The sequence below is a fragment of the Pongo pygmaeus genome, chromosome 10 (genome assembly GCF_028885625.2).
Source record: "Pongo pygmaeus isolate AG05252 chromosome 10, NHGRI_mPonPyg2-v2.0_pri, whole genome shotgun sequence".
Lineage (NCBI taxonomy): Eukaryota > Metazoa > Chordata > Mammalia > Primates > Hominidae > Pongo > Pongo pygmaeus.
The window spans coordinates 101,324,348-101,346,721 of record NC_072383.2 but is presented as its reverse complement, the minus strand read 5'-3'; the positions used below and the strand labels follow the sequence as shown (position 1 = coordinate 101,346,721).

General features: G+C 39.6%; 1 long non-coding RNA gene across 5 annotated transcripts; it reads left to right on the top strand.

Annotated features, from left to right (window-relative positions):
- The first annotated feature begins 4,957 nt into the window (after positions 1-4,957).
- Positions 4,958-21,637, top strand: LOC129010940 (uncharacterized). Of its 5 annotated transcripts, XR_008493097.1 has the most exons (7): positions 5,410-5,756; positions 7,275-7,436; positions 8,851-8,965; positions 9,902-14,590; positions 16,051-16,155; positions 16,422-16,488; positions 18,949-21,637. It is a non-coding gene; the product is annotated as an uncharacterized LOC129010940 (long non-coding RNA). The 5 variants fall into 5 exon arrangements; XR_008493100.1 differs by lacking the exon at positions 9,902-14,590 and having other exon boundaries at positions 4,958-5,756; positions 7,275-7,330; XR_008493099.1 differs by having other exon boundaries at positions 5,395-5,756; positions 9,902-16,155.
- The last annotated feature ends 737 nt before the right edge of the window (positions 21,638-22,374 follow it).

Sequence of the window (22,374 nt, the reverse complement as noted above, 5' to 3'; positions counted from 1 at the left end):
TTTTAAAAGTTATTGAAAATTTATAAATTAGACAAAATTGTGATTTTTTTTGAGACGGAGTCTTGCTCTGTTGCCCAGGCTGGAGTGCAGTGGCATGATCTCAGCTCACTGCAACCTCAGCCTCCTGGGCTTAAGCGATTCTCCTGCCTCAGCCTCCCAAGTAGTTGGGATTTCAGGCACGCACCACCACACCTGGCTAATTTTTGTATTTTTAGTAGAGACGGGTTTCGCCATGTTGGCCAGGCTGGTCTTGAACTCCTGACCTCAAGTGATTCACCTGTCTCAGCCTCCCAAAGTGCTGGGATTACAAGTGTGAGCTACCATGCCCAGACAAAATTGCAATTATTTTAAAAGAAAGATATTACCCCTTATATCTAGTTTAGAGTAGATTATGACTAGTTTGTATTTATGCTGCTTGGATAATAACTGCACTATGGTAAGTGCTTAATAAATGTTTGTTGATAAGTAAAGATAAAAAATTATACCAGTGAAACTTCACAGTTGTCCATAGTCAGGCTGAAATGCTCAGAAAGCATTTAGTGACTTATCTAACATTTGCAAAAAAAAAAAAATCATCGAGGAAACAAAATTAAGAAAGTATATAAAAATGTATTTTGCAAAGGAAAGATTAAAAATGTGTTTAAAGTATCTTCTTCCCAGTAAAGTGTGCATGCACCCTCAACACACACACACACGTACACACACACACACACACACACACACAGATGGTCACTGCCTTTTAATAGATTTCCTGTGAAGTTTCAAAAGTAAAATTGCTTGAAACTTGAAAGTTGCTAAGAGTATATTTTAATGTTCTCACCCCCCAAAAATATAAATATGTTATGTGATGGATATGCTAATTACCTTGATTTAATCATTTTACAATGTGTGTGCACATATATGTATATGCATATGTATATATGCATATATATTCATATATATGCATATCAATATATGCACATATATGCATATATATATGCATATCAATATATGCACATATATGCATATATATGCATATCAATATATGTATTGCACAAATATATATACACACCACATTATACACCATAAATATATACAATTTGTATTTGTGAATTTTAAAACTTTCTTTTAAAAAGATGTGCTTCTCTGAGAGATGGGATTCTTAAGTTTCCAAGAAAACATTACTAAAGAAATCATAACAGCCTTTTAATTTTTTAATTTGCCTAAATGAATAAAAGATAAATAGCAATTAAGCTTGAACTGCAGTACTTACTTTTCATTAGATCATTCTTAGGTGGTACATGATGCCCAGAGGAAGTAAGTAGATCAGCGTCTTTCATTGATGTTATTAAAATTTGTCTATACTTTGGATGCCTTCAATTTACTATTCCTAGAAGTAGACACAAATTAAGGAATATCTATTTTAAAATAAAGAAACTTAGTCCTCTTTGAGGTCTCTTTATTCCAAAGGGTTCTCAAACAAATGTTAGCTGGACCTGTCTTGTCCCACAATCTTACCTTGCAAATGTAAGGTAAGTGAATGAGTTGTGTCAAAGGGATAATTTTTATCTTTCCTTGTGAGGGTTCTGGGGAGGATGGAATTTGGATTTAGAAAGGAAGGACTAAGGTGTATGTTCATTTGTAACTTTGAGTCTCTCCCTTATGTCTCTCTTTTCAAAAGTGTGGATTTCTTTGAGAAGTCATTTATTCTATTACCACTCCCCTCCATTCCTCCGACCTCTCAGAGGCCATAGATAGGGCTAAGTTGAGGACTTCATCAGCAAAGGCACAGAGCAGCTGGCCCTTTCCCTAAGACCCACCCTGCCATATATCGGAGTAGAACACATTTTAAAGCTGTTCATTAGAGAGTCACCAGGCATCAAAATCATCCCAAAACAAAAAATTAGCTTGGAACAACTACTTTGCTTGCAAAAGGTAACGTTGGTCTAGAAAGGCTTCCCAGCTCCGGCAGCACCAAAATACTGCTTCTGCCCACCTTCCCCAAATCTGTGAAGATAGATAAACTCTGTTTCCTTGGCCTAACAAAATAAATCGAGTTTGAGAGTGAAAAAGGAGGAAGCAGAAACTTTCCCAAACTTTCTGTTCCTAGAATGTCCTTGGGAAAGCCAAGGAGACAGGAGGCTGTCTTGAAAGTCACTCTTGTGAAAAATAACTACTAATTCTCCCTCGTGGAGTGCAGCCTGGAATTACACAACAGAAGTTTTGTGACTGTGAAGTGCCTTCTAAGACAAGGCAACTCTGCCTGGGGCAAAGAGAAAGAGGGGCAGACTATCCATGCCTTCCAGAGGGGAGATTCTCAGCACCGAGGACAGCACCCACATTTGTTGCCAGTACTGAGGGTAGGGAAGTGGGTGGTAATCCTAAAAGCCTTTATTTATTTATTTATTTATTTATTTATTGAGACAGAGTCTCGCTCTTGTTGCCCAGCCCGGAGTGCAGTGGTGCGATCCTGTCTCACCGAAACCTCCGCCTCCTGGGTTAAAGCGATTCTCCTGCTTCAGCCACCCAAGCAGCTGGTATGTGCCATGACTCCTGGCTAATTTTTTGTATTTAATAGAGACAAGGTTTCGCCATGTTGGTCAGGCTGGTCTCGAACTCCTGACCTCAGGTAATCCACCCGCCTTGGCCTCCCAAAGTGCTGAGAGCCAACATGCCTGGCTGAAAGCCTATCTTTTTATGGAGCAAGAGTCAGGCATGGAAAGAGAATGAGTTTGTACAAAGACCAGGAAACAAAATTATGACAATTATTTTGCTTACAGGAAACTTTGAATAAACTTTGGCTGCATAAAGACAGCATGAAAAAGTGTGTCATTTATCTCCTTAATGACAATGTCCAATGTCTTACATTTTACACAGACAAAAATCAGGTACCATTTTTTTTTTAAAAAAAAGCAGTACAATCTTACATGTTACAATTTGGGATAGAGATAGACGTAGCATCTTTCAGCTCTGGTGATCCCAATTCAAATGGCAGTTTTTCCATCAAGCTGAACCTACTTAAATAGACTCTTAATCTCCCCAAGTCTCAATTTTTTATCTGTAAGGTGAAGAAGATGCATGTCTATCTTATAAGGTTGTCACAAAGATCAAACCACATATTGTGGATATGGAAGCTCTCAATCACTTCCAATATTATCTAACAATTTTAAATATTTATTATTCTTATTGAAAGCACAAATGGGCTCTAATAAGTGTTGGTTATTATTACTCTGATCATCTTGGTCCAGCAACATAATCCCAACTGACCACTCTTTCCAAAGAGATGACAACTGTAGAGAAGCTTCCAGTTGAGAAATGAATTTTAATTAAAGTAGAATTTAAACCTTTCAACACACACTGCACACGCACACACACACATACTTGTACACACATGTGCATGTGTTATGAACAATAAAATAATAAAATTTGCATCAACTTGAAACTAAAACTATCTTGAAAACGGCAACTTTAGAGATTGAAATTGAAATTTCCCATTTGAAGCTTAAGGCAATAGACCTTCATTCTTTTACCCTCATTTCTGACATTGCTCTTCATTTTGCAACCTCCTTTCTCTCATGGAGCTGCAGCATTACCAGACTCGTAGATCATAACCTTCAAAAAGTCAGCATTTGCTTTATTGCTAAAGACATTTCTTGACATGATCTGTCTCTGTGTCCCCGACCAAATCACATTTTGAATCCAAATTGCAACTCCCACAAGTTGGGGGAGGGATCCCATGGAAGGTGATTAGATCATGGGGGCAGTTCCCCCATGCTGTTCTCATGATAGTGAGTGAGTTCTCGTGAGATCCGATAGTTTTAGAACGGGTTTTCCACCCTTTGCTCTGCACTTCTCTCTTCTTCCACCATGTGAAGAAGGAAGTGTTTGTTTCCCCTTCTGCCATGATTGTTAATTTCCTGAGGCCTCCTCAGCCATGCGGAACTGTGAGTCAATTAAATTTCTTTCCTCTATAAATCACCCAGTCTCAGGCAGTTCCTTTTAGCAGTGAGAACAGATTAAGACACTTCTTTCAGCTGGGGGTGTTGTGCAGTGCACGTTTTATGAAATAGTTAATACTTTAACATAAACAACATTGATTTAAAAAAAAATAGATCATGCTACAGACAGGTTGTTTTACTAAGGAACCAGCACAAGAAAGCATGACTTCACTTTGCTGCCCAATTTTAAGGTAATTTTGGTGAGATCTGGGAGGCTTTTTGTGTTTCCAGGAGCAGGAAGTGGAGAACAATTTTTAACAAAAAAGTTGCTGGCACTGTGGCCATTTCACCCTTTGCGCACATTGCAGCCTACAGAAAAAGCCAATTTGGGGGCAGAATCAAAAATTCTTGCAAAATAAGGCAAGACAAACCAGTCCTTCAAATATGAGGAAGTGAAAAGAAAGCACCCTATTGCTCCAGGAATATTGCTCCATCCCCACTCATTAAAGGATTGTAGAATAAAAGTTGCCAAAATCTGCCACCAGGTGTATAGTTTGACGAGGGGGAAAGATAATCCATTAATATACAAGGTTTTAAAACTCAAATTATTGCACTTTTCGGGCTTAATTCCACAAGTTTTTATTTGAAAATAAAATAAATATTTTATTTGGGCTCAGTGAAAGACTAGACACATTAAAATGATTACTGCAAGGGCGATGCAGCAGAACCTCTATTGCTCCACCCTGTGGAGTTGATTTAGGATATTAGTCTTTTTGCCTAAGCACCGCTGGATTCCTCGACCTCCTTTTCTCTTCCCTCCCCAGGAACGCTCCAACCTGAAAAGGAGCGCCTTCCACGCATCAGTCCTGGCTTAGAACCAGCTTAGCTGGAACCAGAAACATGCTCCATTCATTTCAAGAGATTCAACCCTCATCGTTCCAAAAATTTAGTTTATATCTGATGAACTTAAAGTGGCATCCCGTCAACATACGGGCGAGGACGGTGGGTTTAAAACCAGTCCCATCCCCAGTTTGCCTCAGAATCCCCAAGGCCAGCAGGACTGCTTAGAGATCAGGAGTGAAGCTGGGAATGACCATTTGGCTACTGCAGCCCTCACCTTGCGCTTTTCCGCCTAGATTTGTTTGTGGGGCAGGGGAGAGAACTGGAGAGAACTGGGGAGATGGTGGATAAATTCTGGGGGATAGGGGAAAAGAGGACATGAGACGTATCCGAATAAAGTTTTCTAAGTCCTCAAAGAGAAATGGCACTGACGGAGAACCCGAAAAGAAACCTTCAGATTCTCCCCAGCAGTGATTTGCGCTGCAAAGGGCGCAGAAACGCGGTTCTCAGACCTTGCCTGCGCGTGGGTTAATGAAAACCAATCCAGGTTCTGCAGCCCCCGACTCCTCCCTGCGGTTTAGCAGAAGGTAGGCGGGCTGCCCCAACCCTTAAATACCCACGGGTCGACGCCGGCCAGAACCACGGACAGCTCCCGCCCTGTGGCCCTTGTGTCCTCCCAGCGCTGTGCCGTCTGCAGTTTCACCCGGAGGACAAGGAGTGTGGCTGCAGATCGGGTCGGCCTGCCCTTGCTCTGCTTCTTCCCCACCCACACTTGGTGGGTGTCTTCTAGGCTGTCCAGCCTTGAACTAAGCACCCCAAGAGGAGTCAGAGCCCGAGAGATGAGAAACAGGAGCCCGATGAAGATCTAGGTCCGTCCCTCTCTGGGAGCTCAGCTACTGCGCCCGAGAGGCAGCGCTCAGACAGCGGGGAGGAGGCGGCCGCGGAGCCCCCGGAGACAGAGGGTGAAGGCCTGCTTTCAAAGTACCCCACGTCGTTCAGGTACCACTTCCTTTGAGAACTCTGTTTGCTCACAAATGAGAGAGAGACCAGAGACATGCGAGACGCCTCACTGTACAGTGAAACTGAGGTTTCCCAGCATAGTAAGAGCAGTCCTCATCCACTTTCCCCTCCCCATCTCTTCTCCATGCTCTTTCTAACTTGGTTCTTCGAGGAAAGAGGTTAGCCAGATGTGAAATTCACTCATCCATCGCGCTTCCCCTTTCTCCAACCACTGGGAGGTATTCACACTCCCCACCTCCCTTCTTCCCAGACCTGCCAATCTTCAGTCCCATGGAGAGAGCTGAGAAGAAGGTTGAGTCTCCAGGGCCCAGATGGGTTGGGACCTGGGGGTTCTCTCCTTCTGGAGGAAGGTGGAGAGGGAGTGTGAGATCCTTCTGCTTCAGGTTGGTCTTTTCTACTGGCTTCTGTTTTAAATGCAGGGGAGAGCTCAATGAAAAAGTCTGTTTCTCCAAGACTGAAGAAGCTTTTTGCAAGTGCAACCTTTGTTCAAAGAGTTGGACCTTTCTTTGTGTATGTGTGAGGAGGGGTGTGAGGGGATGAGTTGGGAATTCTGGGAAGCATATTTGATCAATGGCTTCCAAGTGTTTGGTCTCTGTTAACCCCCAAAGGACTCAGGGCTGGTCCTAGAGAGAGTGGGAGGCTGGACTAGGCAGTGGGGAGAAGATAGAGGAAGGTGGAAGGTGACCACCAAGTTTTCTTCTTGGTTGGGCATTAGAATGGGAACCCAGACATGCTGTTGTCTTTAAGGATTTAGAATATAAATTACTGCTATTGGTTATGGGCATCTAAACTAGAATCCGAAGCAGGAAGTGTTTGTAAAAGGGTGTCTGGAAATCTGAAAACTAAATATTCAGTTAGGCTTTACCTACTTAGTTGAAGAGAGAAAAAAACAACCACCTGATATCTTCAGGCAAGTGCTGCATGCTCTAAAAAGACACTATTTGGGGAGTATAAAAGAATACACCAACACGATCTCTGCAGCAAATGTCACAATACAAGCCAAGTGCCCACTAGTAAGATTGCTCAGATAAATTATTATCTATGTAACAGAACATTGTTCAAGAGTTCAAAATAAAATGAAGCAAATCTATAAATAATGGCCTAGGGAAGTCTATGAGGTATTTTTAAGCAAACAAAAAGCATGACCACATTTCCATTTTTTGAAAAATGCTATTAATGATGTATATGTATGTACATGGATATATGTATATTTGTATGATCACAGAGGATAACAGAGACTAGCAAGTGGGAATGTTGCCAGTGGTTACTACTGGGTCTGAAATGATGGTCAAAGACTGCTCTTGCTCTTTACCCCACATGCTGTTTTAAAAAGAAGAAAGATAATGTGATTAAAGGTGATTTGGACTTGTTACTGTTGCTGTTTTTATTTTTATTTTAATATTTTATGTAATAAAAAATTACTGAAATTTGAGGATAAAAAGCAAGTACATGAAGATTTCAATTACTGATCCATCTCTCCCTTTCAATCCCTTGAAGCAAAGATTCATCATTTAGAATTCAGACCTGCCAAGACCAAGGATGCTTTGTCTCAGGTGAAAATTTACATGAAATGTAACATTTCTAAGTCCATCATCACCATGTTTATTGATGCCTTAAAACAAGAGCTCAGATGTGGGCATGCTCACCCAAAAGAAAGAGGTAAATCATTGTATTTCTCTATGCATAGGCTCTGAATCTAAACTGAGGATGGAGATAAAGTTCTGCCATTTCCCTGGATTGGCTATGGTTACAAACCTGTTCCACTTTAAAGGCAGTTCCTGGAATGGCCACGTGCCACAGTCTACACACAACTTTGCTATTTCAAACCTTTCTAACTAAGGAGACAGCAGAACATCGTAGTTAAGCAAGGGCTGAACATGGTTTTGCCATTCACTCAATACATGACCTTAAGCAAGTTATTCATCATCTTGTGCTTTGGTTTCCTTATTGGTAAGGTGAGAACATAGCAGTATCCACCTTACAGGTCTGATGGGAGTGTTAAGTAAGACTAGCCTGTAAGGAGCTTAGGAGAGTGCTAACTGTAGTAGTCATTATCACTAACCCTATGTGGAAAAAATGCAAATCAAGTAGAGCGGAAACCTGTTGCAAGCAAATTGGTCTGTTTTGGATAAAAATATCCATAATGAACAAGAGGGATGGAGCTGGAGATTATAGGTTAAGGAACCTGACGCTACAGTCTGCATAGTTAGATGGAATAACGTGGAGGGTTTGAGTCAGGACCCCTGGATTCAACTCCCAGCTGTGCCGCTTACCAGCTATTTCCACGTGAACAAATATGTTACCTCTCTGTACTTCTTGTAAACTACAAAATGCCAACAATAATACACACTTTCTATGCAGACTGTGAAAATTAAACGAATTCTAAGCATTCAATACATGTTAGCTACCATCTGTCTCTTACCTTCTAAAAGCAAAATTGCTTCAGATGCTCTCAGTGACACTCCCCACCCCCCTCACCCTTCTGCCCTTTCCTTTTCAGTGCAGAATGGCTGGCTGCCAACTGCCAGCTCCTAAGTTTCTCTTTTTAAAAGTTTTATTCAGATTCTAAGGCACTTTGCCTTTATGATAGACCAAAAGTTCCTAGGAATTAATAACTTCCCATCACATCATTCCTCTACCAATGACCAGTAAGAGCTGGTAGAGGCTTTCTCCCTCACTGACTCTCAAAGTTTTATCAGAGGCAGTAAGCTCAGTTGCCCACAATAATAGCTGCCTGCCTGATAACACTTCATGTAATTATTGCCTTTCTTTACCTGTCTCTGTTTCCCATTTTTCTATTTTTAGTTCCCAACTATACTATTTTCACCAGGATCCTTTTCTCAGAGTCTGCTTCTAAAAGACCCAAACTAGGACATATGTGCATATGATGATAATGATGACAACGATGAAGACAGTGATGATGATGATGATGATGATGATGATGATGATGATGATGATAGTGTGTGTTTCTCACCCAAGCTTCTGCATTGTTTTTTCCCCAAGATTCTCATCTATAAGCCCTTATCCTATAAATGATTAATTCTAATGTCTCTTTTTTTCTCTCTTACCTCAGATATCTTCATTTCTCCTTCTTACAGTTTCCTTGTTTCCAAGGAAAAATACAAGATCTTGACAACTGCAATCACCTGGTAACCAATCATGAATCTGGTATGGACCACTTTCACCCTGTAAGTAAAATGCACTTGTTTATCTTAATTCCACCTCACAACTTATTGGTTATACTCTTCAACCTTTCAAAAAGAAGATTCTAGGCAGGCTTTTTATCTTCACTGAAAATAAATGCCATCATTGCCACTATCATGCAGGAACCTGACAGGCAGATCCCTATCTTTCCTAAGAATATGGCTAGAAATTTAGGCCAATCGATATGATGTACTATAAAAACTCTAGCCCCAAATATATAGACAAAGGTAAATTGAACTCTCTTGTTCATGTGTAACTTGGAGAGAGTAATTCCACACAGCAGAGTGAGTAGTCTGGAGTGAATAGTCTGGCCTGGGTTTACATCTTGCCTCCTCCACTCCTAGCTGGGTAACCTTGGGGAATTTATTTAACCTACATAAACTTTGGTCTCCCTGTTTATGAACTGGGGATAATGAAAATAATACACACTTCACATTCTTTTGGGTAAGGATTATATATATTATATATAGTAAGTACTTAATACAATGGCATATAGTTAGTGTCCAGGAAATTTTAGCCTTTGTTATTCCCTTTGATAATAATAATAAACAGCAATAGAATCTTACTGAGGAACCATAAGGGACCTCATGGTAAATACCGGATTTATACATCTCAAAGCTGAAAAGAGACCATAGACATTCTGCAGCACAGAAATTCCCCAACTGAGATCAGGTGAGGTGACCTTCTCAAAAACACAGGATTCATCTCAACAAGCAAACGTAGTGATTGCTTACTGCATGATAGATATGATTGTTGATATTGGGTTTGTTATTGTATGTACTACAGGCTAAGAGGAGAGCTAGTTTTTGGAACACAAAAAGGCTATAATTTCATGCAGAATATGTCTATTGAGATCTAGCAGGTGGCCACAAATAATACCTAACACCAGCTGAAAATAGGAAACCATTTCTCTTTTCCAGGCTAAGAATATTTCCAGGAACCAAACTGCTTTGGAAGGGGAAGTGGGGCTTCTTGGATAAAGTTTCCTGGAGAGAAAAGGAGTTCTAATTAGTATGGGCACTGAGGTGAGGGTAGATAGAAACAGACATGGGGGCAGCATGCTTCTGTCCGGCCACCCTTAGTGGGTTGATATCTTGATCGGTTGGTTGGTCAGTTCCTGGGATAGAATAAGGATCCACAGCATGTAGACCATATCACTGCCTAGGAAACACACAGTGGTGCTTGCCCTAGGAATTTCTGCCCCTTCTTTCCAAGACCCCACATTGGAGGCTCTATCCAGAGTGAACTACTGAAATTCTTTTAGAACTTTTAACCCAAATAAAGCTGGGCTACCTTATGTCCTATTTTAGAAACAGTACTTCTTTCTAAAGAAATGTCATCATGGCAAAAAAAAAAAAAAATCCTTGTCAAGCAATATAATTCTTTAGTGGAATCTTTGGAAAGGGCAACTTATGGGAAATTCTATTTCTTGACATACAGTAAAATGCCCTGATGCACCACAAATTGCTCTTCTCTCTTTTGCCTGTAGGTTTTATCAGTCTCAAACCTCCAGCTCTTCTTTCTTTCTCATATGTATCTTCCTATCTCCTGACTTTCTGGCTCTAAAGATAACAGTGTTACAGTACACATCATAATCTCTGAAACCAAATTGGCTAATTAGCTTTGAACCCCGGCACTATCATGGTTTGTTTGTGGCCTTGGAAAAGTTGCCCAACAGTGGTTGACATATATTATATTAACTTTTACCTTGTGCCAGGCAGGTATTAAGCAACTAGCCCAAAGTTACTTAGCTAGTTAGTGATAGAGCCAGGACCTGGCTCAAGCAGCTTGACTCCAAAGCCTACATTCTTTTTTTTTTTTTCCCAGAGGAGTCTTTCTCTGTCACACAGGCTGGCACAGTGCAATGGCGCGATCTCAGCTCACTGCAACCTCCTCCTCCTGGGTTCAAGTAATACTCCTGCCTCAGCCTCCTGAGTGGCTGAGATTACAGATGCATGCCACCACACCCAGCTAATTTTTTTTTGTATTTTTAGTAAAGACATGGTTTCACTATGTTGGCCAGGCTGGTCTTGAACTCCTGACCTCAAGCAATCCTCCTACCTTGGCTTCCCAAAGTGCTGAGATTACAGGCATGAGTCACCACGCTTGGCCCAAAGCCCAGACTCTTGAGGATTATGCTGTTCTGCTATGTTATGCCTCAGTTTTCTCATCTTAAGATGGGGATAATAATAATACTGCTTCATGGCAGGAAAAATAATGTACTGGGGAGTGTTAAGGCTATAAATATAATAATTTCCTTCTGACATTAAATGGTTTTAATGGTTGCATTTTACTGAGTCAACTAAAATTCAGAGACATTAAGTTACTTTTTTTGTAGTCTCCCTGGTAAGTTACTGAACAAAGCTGGGCTTAAATTTAAATCTATACTATTTCTAGTTGAGGCATTCAAACTCATACTCAGCCATCTGAGGATGATGTAATATTGGGCGTGTGATTTTTACCTTCCTAGGCCTCAGTTTTCTCACCTTTAAATTTAGGGTGTTCACCTCACAAATCCATGATAATTATAAAAATTAGATATAAAAATGTAATTTGTAGACCTTCCAATGGCATGGAAATGTTAAGTATGGTATTGTTAAGTATTATTGGGTCTTTCTAGAAGCGTCTGCCTAAGTTGCACAGAGCTGGGGAATAAACAAAGTTTCATGGAAACACCAGACACATCAAAATCACCCAAGGACACCACAGATGGCCATTCAGCCTACTGGGGGATCTAGTAAGAGAACCTACTGAGGAGAGGATAGAGGGGAGGCTGCTAAGGTACCTGAGGCCAGAGATACAGGAAAATTAGCTGCCCTTACTGCACATGTGGGGATGGGGGGAGAATCCCTGTTCTGCTGGAACAACAACGCTTCAGAGAGGCTACTACTCATGGTGAAGAAGGAAGCTTTAACAGTGGAGAACATGAAGACTACAATCACCTACACATCCAATCTTCCCTTATCCCCTGTCCTAACAGAATCACTGTACTTGCCTTTCCTTTGAATGTGGGTTGCCTCAGGCATTTGTTCAACAAATAGTTGTTAAGCACCTATGATGTGACGGACACTATTCCAAAGCATACAGACAAGATTTCCGCTTTTATAATATCTGTATCCTGATAGAGGGAGGAGGGAGGGGAGACTAAAAGAAACAAATGAAGGATATGATTATTTTGTCTGATAAAGACTGTGAAGAAAATAAACATCTGATTGCTCATCAAAATCATCTTTGGTAATAGATCATGATATACTTTTGCCAAATAACCTGAAGGTGCTCAAAGAATTGAGTGGCGTTACTATGTAGTTTCTCAGCACCTACAACTATAAAAAATGGGGAAAAACCCAAACAAATATAATCAATACTGGTTCCTGTTTCATTTTAGTAATAAACAAATTTTGTATAAACTAAAAGGGTTAAAAAATTTTCCATCTTTTTAATTAACAAATGCATTCCCAATTATAGTGCACTTTTGTGGTTAGCAATTATTTATACATTGTGTATTAATAATATTTGCAAATATCACTCAATCCAAAACATATTTTAATCCTCAGGATCTTAGAGTCATGGAAAAAAAGTTTTAAAGAGGCTTAGTTTATACTCTTTTTTTTGTGAAGATCAATAAAATGCTTTTAGGAATAAAATATATTGCATTGCAACAAAATTTTGTGAGCAATAGGAAATGAAAATATGGTTTCAAGAAAAGAGGACAGACAGAAAATTTCTAACTATTAGCAAAGTGCATACCACAGCTTTTGGCTGGATTATTGTGAGTATCAAGCTGCAATGGAATCAGATTTCAATGGATACCAATAGAAGAATTAGCTAACCGTTTTATTTTAAATGTGAATATTTTAATATGCCAGCAATTACATATTTATGACATAGGATAAATTTTTAGGCGATAACTTAAAAATATCTGAGGGGTATACATATTTGCAAAATTCTTTTAGAGAGTGCATAAGATTTGAATATCACGTGCATAATCTTTAGACTGCACTATACTTAGTGGCCCCTAGAGGGAGTCTCTCCTCACATGTTGCCCCAGTTCCACAAGGACAACTTGGAAGGGTGGAGAGCTCTCATTTGCATTAACTGCTCCACAAATTATTAAAAAGGCCTTGATAGGAAGCTCACTGGAAGGAAAATGTGGCATAGTGGAAATAGCAGTAGATTTTGCTCAAGATTAGTTTTCCTGATTCTTCTCCTAACTAGTTCATTGGTTCTCTGAGCCCAGTTTCCTCATTTGAAATATGAGTGGTAGGATACATTCATATAAAGAATACAGACTCTGGGATTGGACTGCCTGAGCTCAAATTTCAGCTTTGCTACTTACCAGCTGGGTGACCTGATATATGTTTTTGATATTTTAGTGCTTTCTGTCTGTCATCTAATAACCATAATAGGAATGATAGTAGTACCTATTGAATAGAGTTATTGTGATGATTAACCAAATTAACATTTATAAAGTGCTTTGAATAGTGCCTAGCACATAGATATAATTATTACTTATTACCTTAACTATTAATATTATTATAATCATTAACATGGCTTTTGAAAAAATGAAAATGAACAATGCATGGGAAATGCTTTAAACCCCACGGCTGCTACACAACTAAAAGAAATGCTAATAAATCACATTAGCTATGGTGCTTTCAGCAGCAAATTACAAAAACAAAAACAAAACTAAAATGGGTTTAACCTATGAGGAGATTTATTATTTCCTATAACAATTAGCTCATATATGTGACAGTCAGGGCTCCAGAGCTATAATTCCAGGCTCTGCTCCGTGAGGTGTTGTCTTTGTGCTTGCAGTGTCTTCCCTCTCACTCACAAGACAGCTACTACTGGAAGCTGAAGCCAGATACTTCCTTCTTCCCTTCCATCTAATTGGCCAACGTAAGTCAGGTGCTCACCTCCGCATCACTACTATTTCTTAAGGAAGTTCCACGCACCGATTGCCTTAACCCCATGTCTGAACTGATCCCTGGTACATGGGATAGTGTGACTAGGTTAGGACAATCAAGATTCAGACCCTGGAACTGGAGATATGAGTCACACATCTTAGTCAGTGTCCCAGCAGGGAGCAGATGGCACATTGAAACTAGTTTAATGAGAATTTAATAAAGTGACTATAAAGCTGTGGGCAAAGTTTAGGGAACTCAGCAAAGGATGGTGCAGTGTCCAGGGTTGGCAACAACAGGAACCAATACTGCCCTCAGCCTGAGGATTAGGGGGCTATTATTAGAACACAAGTGCCAAGAATCAGACAGGGAGGGTTGCCCAAGAGGTTCTTTGTCCATTCATAGAGGGATGCTGTCAACTTGCAACTACCTAGCAAAGAAGGAAGCCAGAAGAAAAAATACCCACCCTCCTTCTGAAAGCCACAGTGCAAGGAAGCCATTAATGCCATCAATGCACACTCATCACCAGATCAGGCACTCAGACTCTAGGTCACAGTGGAGAAGGATAAGCATATGGAATTATGAGCATACATGGACATTGAATACACATGAGCTGTACAAAGGAGGGGACAGACACCTAAACAAAATCATATCCTGTTAGGAAAGAGGAAGAGGAAGCTGGTTAGACATCTAACACAATTCACTGTAAGTATTCTTTTTCAAAATAAGATTGTTCTGTTTTGTTTTCGAATATAAATTATCTACAATTGAAGGCATCTTTTTTTTAAGTAAAATTCCTCCTCAAAGGAGAGGCACAACAAGATAACAAAAAAGGCTGAACTGTCACTACTTGATGAGAGATTCAGGGAAAGATGGATGTCTTGACCTTTCAGGGGAAAGTGAAGAAATCCATTCCCAGAAGGGATTGCAAAGGGAAGTGGCTGTTCCCTTGATAAGGCCAAAGAGGGCAAGCCTAATGAGGCCTAAGCCAGTTACATGGTGTAATTTACTGAATGGTGTTGGCTGCCTTGCAATGTTTCAAGGCAATCTTTTTGCAATACATGATTAGTAGGAAAAAGAGATTTGGATTTTGCCATTTTCCAAAGGAAACTTGACTACATTTAGTAATACAGAAAAATGTTCTCTTTGGAAAGTCTCATATTTCTATGCAAAGTGGCGTCCCAAGTCAGAATTTACACAATGTATTATTGCCTAGTGTATGAGGATCAGCTAATTAGTTCTGAACTAAATGTCAAGATAAATAAACCCAACCTCTAAAGAACTCCAAGAAGCTCTGTGACTAAGTGTCGCCATCAAGGACGAGAAGAGTCTACACCAGTGATTCTCAACACTGGCTATGTATTAGAACTTTTTGGGAGATTTGAAAATTTTCTGGGCCCAGATTCCACCCCAGAGCAATTAAATGAGAATATCTTTCAGTAAGGTACAGGCATTGGTACTTTTTGAAAAGCTCCCCAAGTGATCCTCATATGCTTCCAGAGTTGAGAAGCTCTGGTATATAAGACACCTGTATTTCCAATAGATGCAGCATGCTCAAATCAATCAGATCAGTTGCTGTGCTGATGAGTCAATTCAGTCCAAGTAGCCATGTTAGCATGTAGAGCTTATGACTTTTTTGCTGTGTCTTTTAGCCAGATATTGAGCCAACACAATAGAGCAGTTAAAAAGGAGGACTGCCTGGGGTCATATTCTGTGTCCACTCATGAGCTATGTGACTTTGGAAAAGTCACTTAACTGTTTTGAGGCTTAGTTTCATCATCTGTAAAATGGGGGCAATGGTAGGAATTACAACACAGATTGTGTTGAGTATTAACTCAGAAAATATTTATGGAAGTCTTAGAGCAGTGCCCATCACAGAGTGAGCCCTCACTAACTGCACGCTGTAGTTATGTGTCTAGATTTAAGCCAACTGGAAGTCCCAGGAGGATCCCTACACCTTTCCCACTGGCTTTGTAGAATTCTGTCTGGCAGGGGGTTGGGGAGGAGAGGTTGTTGAAGTAACTAGATATTTTGGCCCCTCCCAATCCAGAATATATGAGTCTATGAAATGCTTTGGAGTATTTCTGCATGACAGGTAAGGACTTTAAGAATGAAAACGACTACTATTTCTGCCAATAATTGCCACCGTTTATTGATTGTGTCAGGTACCCTGTCAGGCAGTTTCCATCTTCTCACAATCTTCACAAGAATCCTACAGAAACAAGATGTATCCCCTGATTTACTGATGATGATCCTTCAGCCCAGAGATGGTGAGTAACTTTCCCAAGGTCATCCAGCTAATAAATGACCAAATTGGGATTTAATCCCAGATGTCTCTGGCTTCAGACCTCATGCTTTTTTAACAAAGCCATGTTGCCTGCCTTCAGTGATGCTTTTCAACCTTAGGACTGTGGTAACTTCTTATCTTGGGGGGACAACAAACAACAAACAAAACCCCCAAAACAAAATATCTTGCTGAACAAATGGGGCTGTGTCCCAAAGATGGAGCCTTCTCAGCAAATCTCTTCCTTTCTAGGGTACCACAGGTCCAGAGAACAGAAGTTAAGGGCAGACATTGTGGAACTGGCTTTGGGCTGTGAAGAGTAAGTAAGCCCGTTATGTAGTATTCTGGGATCCAGAGCCTTCCCTGGAAGGGGACATTTTTAAAGACAATATTTTTAATCGTGCAGGATGAGCCAGCAGGTAGTGTTTCTCCATGAAGAGAGGGCAGTGTCTGCCTTTGGTGCTCCTCTGAAGATGGGCTCTCATTACTGATGGGTTCAGAGGTTGGGAGCGATCAGTGGGCGGAAGGCAGCTCACAGCCCATTTCTTCAGAAATCAACATAAGTCAATCCATACAATTAGTTCAGAAACCCACTACCTACTTACTCCTGGAAAGGCTGCCAGAACTATTATAATCTCACTTTCTCCTGGCCCAAATGGAGACACTTGGTCACACATGAATCTTTACTGAGTTTGAAAAGTGCTTATGTGAAGTCTCTTACAAACATAACATTTTTAATCACATTTATAAAAATATATTTAATGTCCTCATTGCAAGGACAAAATGTCAATAATAATAGCATAGGTTTGTTGGTTTTTAATGTGCCAAGCTTTATATATATTAACCCACTTAAGCCTTACTATAACCCTATGAAGTATTGACCTATTTTTCAGCTGAGGAAAGTGTAGCCCAGAGATGCTGAGTAATTGCGTGATGAATTGTGTGGTAGTTCTCTATTATCTATCAGGACCCAACAGGAATAGAAGGAATACTCAAATTGAGTAAATTGGGAGGAATTCATTATGGGGACTGGATACAAGCAATGGGCAAATTGTAAAAAAATCTAAAAGGAATAGGCAAAGTCCCACCCCTGAACTTAAACGGAAAGAAAGACCTTTAACAGGAGCTGTTAGGTTGAGTGGAGGGAGGTATCTGGGCCACATGGCACAGCAGGGAGGGAGCTAGGGGAACAAATATCCTAATCACTCCCCTCTTTCCCTCTGATCTGCTACAGCACTCTCCATTGGCTGAACCCAATTGGAAGTCAGAGGGCAAAGGGCCCATGACTCAGTCCATTCAGGCTGACCCGCCTGGGGCTCAGAGCAGAGCAGACAAGGGTGGGGAAGAAAAAAGAATGGACTTGGAGAAGCAAAAGGGAAATATTCAGGCACATCTGATCTCAGTTTGGCCAATCAGCTCCTCTCTCTCTGACTGTAAACTCAGAGATACAGAAACTGTCATTAGAAATGAGTAGTGTTAATGATCCATGACAGAAAGCTCGTGGATTTCTACTGCTGATGAGGCTTGAGCTTTTCTGCTTTCATTCCTTCTACACATCAGGAGCCAAGCTCCCCAGTGCCTTTCTGATACATCATTACTTCTGCTTCACCTAATCAAAGGCACTTACTGCTGCTCAGAACCTGAGGCCTCCAACTGAACAATGCCCAGGTTTTCTCTCCATCATCCCCTGTTCTCTAGCATGAGTAGTTAGATTACTGCTTTTATGTCTGTCTTCCCAACTACAGTCCACAAAATGGCTCGTATTGAACAGTAATACAAATAAAGAGAAAAAGGAGAGAAGACAAGAACAAAAAGTAATGATTTTAGAAACTTGGAAAGTAGAAACTTCTTTGGCATGTTCCTGTTGAAAACTACTGGTCTCATCTTCCACTTTCTCACATTGCTGTTTCAGAGAAAAACTTAACTATACTTAATTATAGGGTTGTAATTTTTATAGGGTTGGTTATTCTGGTTAGCCAAATTTACTGGTTATCTGTTTAGAGGCTTTGAATTTTAATTCTAGCTGACACATTTGTTAAAACATTATTAGCTTACCTTTCTTCCTTAATGAGTACTGGATCTTCCCAGAGAAAAGATTCCCAGTCATTTACCTGGAATTTTTTATACATATTTGCAGCAGTTCTTTGAGCTCCCTAAAGAGCGTAATTAGAGACATAACATTCACTCAGATTTTCTGCCCTTCTTTGTAATGAGTCAATGAGCCAGTCATTTATTCCACAAATCTTTGTTGATACCTATTGTGTGCCTGTCTCAGCAGTTCTCCAAGCAGGGGCTACAAAAATAAAAAGATTATCTTTTAATGAGGAGCAACTTCGAGTCTTAGCTCTTGGTACTCCCTCTGTCTAGTAATATCCATTTTTATACTTAGTATTTTAATAAATAACTCTTCCTCAAATTATTTTAAAACATATAGTAACAGAAAAAATTATTTATTTATTCTACTTTCTCTTAATTACACCTGTGGGGAGCTTGGCCGGGCAGACTCTGGGTTTCCAGCCAAGGTCTTTCTGTCCACCTGGGGGCAGCAGACCCTCACACAGAAAAGTACCTCCAAGAAAGCAATTGGCTTTCTGAGCTCCTGGCTTTCAAACACAAGTCTTCCAAATTATGGACCCATGAATATTCTAAAGACTTATACTAGAAGGATGCTTCCAAAATCAAATAAATTTGGATTGAACCAAGTTAAATAGGTTTTTAACCCTGCAGGACTTCTCACAATGTTTAATATACCTTTTTTTTTCTTTTCTTCCTTTCTTAGACAGCGTCTCGCTGTATTGCCAGACTGGAGTGCAGTGGCGCGATCTCGGCTCACTGCAACCTCCACCTCCCAGGTTCAACTGATTCTCCTGCCTCAGCCTCCTGAGTAGCTGGGACTACAGGCGCCCACCACCATGCCCAGCTAATTTTTTTTATTTTTAGTAGAGATGGGGTTTCACCATGCTGGCCAAGCTGGTCTCGAATTCCTGACCTCAGGTGATCCACCCCCATTAACCTCCCAAAGTGCTGACATTACAGGTGTGAGCCACTGCACCCTGCCTAATATACTTTTGTTGTACAAAACACGATGGAATACTTGCTCTGTGACTGGCTCTGTGCAAAGTACATTACCCACAGTGGCCTATTTAAACTTGGCAATAGCCCTATGAGATAGGCACTAATTGTGTTCCCCATTTTACAAACGAGGAAACAGAGGCACAGAGCTTATAACTGGTGGCTGAGCTTCCGGTTGGGGCCATCTAGTTACAGAACTTGCATGTTTAATCATGACACCATAATGCTTTGCAATGGGAGATTCCAAGAGGGGGAATTTGACATTCAGTGTTTCCCAAATTTATTTGGCTTTGGAACCCTTTTATTCCTTCTAATCGACATAGAGGACAAGTATGTAATGGGATACTCTGATAAATGCTTCAATAAAGCAACGGATTTATGCCGCCCCTCTTTAAAATATAACTAAAAATATAAGTCCACAGGCCCATCATATAATTGAACAGGTAACGATTGAATTTTGATTTGATGGAAAGACTCTAATCATGTTAATCTAAGTTCTCAAAGTGAATGCCACTAAACCAAGACTATTCAGTGTATTTGAAGTATGTACAATACCAGTCAGAATTGGGACTTCTCAGGAAGAAAAAAGGGTATATGGCAGATAGGTAAGAATAGAAAGCCACAGGTCTAGCAGGGAAGCTAAATATGGTGTGGAATGTGTTGGGGAGATGGGAGAAATGCTCACCTCTTCATGGAAGTTCGAAAAGAAGACTGAGATTCTAAATAACGCTGGAGTATTGCAGCTGGAACAAGCATGATACCAATGGCCAACACAAGGCCTTTTTAGAATAAATCTAAAACAATTAAGAGATAATATGCCAGCGGGTTGATGCCAGGTAATACTGATGGTTACCTTAAACAATGTTTTCTAAACTTCAGTTTTTTACACACCAACTTCATGATTTTTTTCTATCAAGATACCACTACTATTATTTATCTAGCATTTTTTAAATTGTCTTATTTCTTTGCTTAAATATTTTTTAAACCTTAATATCTGAGAATTCATCGTTTTGAAGGAATAATTATATTGTTTTAATATATAAATTTTAAAGTTAATATCTTTATTCCATCTAAAGTGGTATGTGTACTATTCTTTGGAAATGATTTGATTTTCTAAAGGATTAAAAACTTGCCAGTGTTGGAAAAAAAAGGAAACAAGAAAATTAAGACTGAGTTAAATAAGGTGAAAACAAAATTGAAGACTAAAGGTTAGACATGAAATATATCTGTCTCTAATTTGAGGTACAATGTCAAATTTTTTTTGTAAATTGTTCTAAAAATATCAGTTGTTCTTTTGCTTGTATTTTAATTCAATGATTAAATAAACAGATGACCTAGTTTCATTAACAGATTATCTTTTTCTTAGTTCTGTCTGATAACTGCAACAAAAATATCAAATACCCCTCATATAAATTATCAAATCAAAAGGTTATTCATTATATGGAATGTTTTATTTATGACCATCTGTATTGCAGCTTTGAGTTAACATTAGCTTGGATGGCTTTTTTTTTTATCTTTTTGAGACAGTCTCACTCTGTCACCCAGGCTGGAGTGTGAGGGCACAATCACAGCTCACTGCAACCTCAACTTCCTAGATTCAGCCTCTCAAGTTTCTGGGACCACAGGTGCCTGCCACCATGCCTGGCTAATTTTTTGTTATTATTTGTAGAGATGAGGGTCTCCCTGTGTTGCCCAGGCTGATCTCAAACTCCTGGGCTGAAGTGATCCTCCCACCTTGGCCTCCCATAGTGCTGGGATTACAGGTGTGAGCTTCTGCACCTGGCCTTGGGTGACATTTTAGAAATCAATTTTGAATTTTTAAAAACTCATCTTGTGCTTCCAAAAAAAAAAAAAGACATATTAATGTGCTACAAAGTCCACTTTATTACAGACCATTTCATCATTCCATTGATTACCCATGGCATGAAACATTCTTCCATATTGACATTAGACATAGAAATTGAAACACAGATGACTAAACTTACTGTTTCAACAAAATGTGAATCAATAGATTATTTGATAAGAGCAAGAGACATCCCCTACAGCAGTACTATTCACAGAACTTTCTGTGATGATGGGAATATTCCACACCTGCCCTGTCTGATTCAATAGCTTCTAGTTACATGTGCTCACTGAGCACTTGAAATGTCAATAGTATGCCTAAATAACTGAGTTTTTATTTTATTTTAATTCATCTAAATTTAAGTGTAAATGACCACAGGTGGCCAGCAGTCTACACAATGGAATGTGGAGCCCTGTAGGGTAGCAAACCTTCTGCTCAGGATTCTGTCTTTTAAAGAGGGTTTGGAGAAAATTCATTCATATTTGACTCTTTTTCTTTATAGAGGAAGTCTCCATTTATGCCTATATTTTAATAAAATGGCTTCAACATTCTGTTTCATAGTCTTCTAATTGGTTGTGATCAATATATTTACACAATGTCTTTCTTTGTGTTTTCTTTTTCTCTGCTTTCTAAGTGTAGATCCCATGATAGATAATGGGTAACAAGTCCAGGGGCCAACAGGTAATAAGAATTGGATGGAACGGCAAGACTCCGTCTCAAAAAAAAAAAAAAAGAATTGGATGGAATAAAACGGATGGTATATAGGATCCTAGAGGCTAAGCTGTTTATAACTCCTAACTTATAACTCATCAAGCTAACTCCTAACTAGTTTTATTGCCTGTTAAAATACTCTCTTAGACAAACAAAATCAGAGCAATCCCAACTATTAGAAAAACTAAAGACATATTATCTAGGACCTAAGATTTTTTAGACCTTCTAGAACTGTTAGAACCTTAGAAAAAAGACGTTTTGGTTCCAAAACATAAAAAGAAAATTACAAAATCAAAAGTAACATTTAATTAGATAACTGCAAAGTGTAACATGCTAACCAACCAACTGCAGTTTAACTATTTTGTAGCTAATTTAAATTATATTTAATTTGGAATGTGAAATATGGTTGACATTAACATGCTTCATAGATTTTATGGCCCTGCAAGAAAAAGACTGCCTAAAGTGCTGAAGAAAATGGCAATAACAACACCCTTCTGGAAGCAATAGGAAGTCACCAAGCTGCCAGCTTGCAAGCCTCAAATGACGTGTTCATTGCCTAGTTAAGAAAGTCATGTCCAA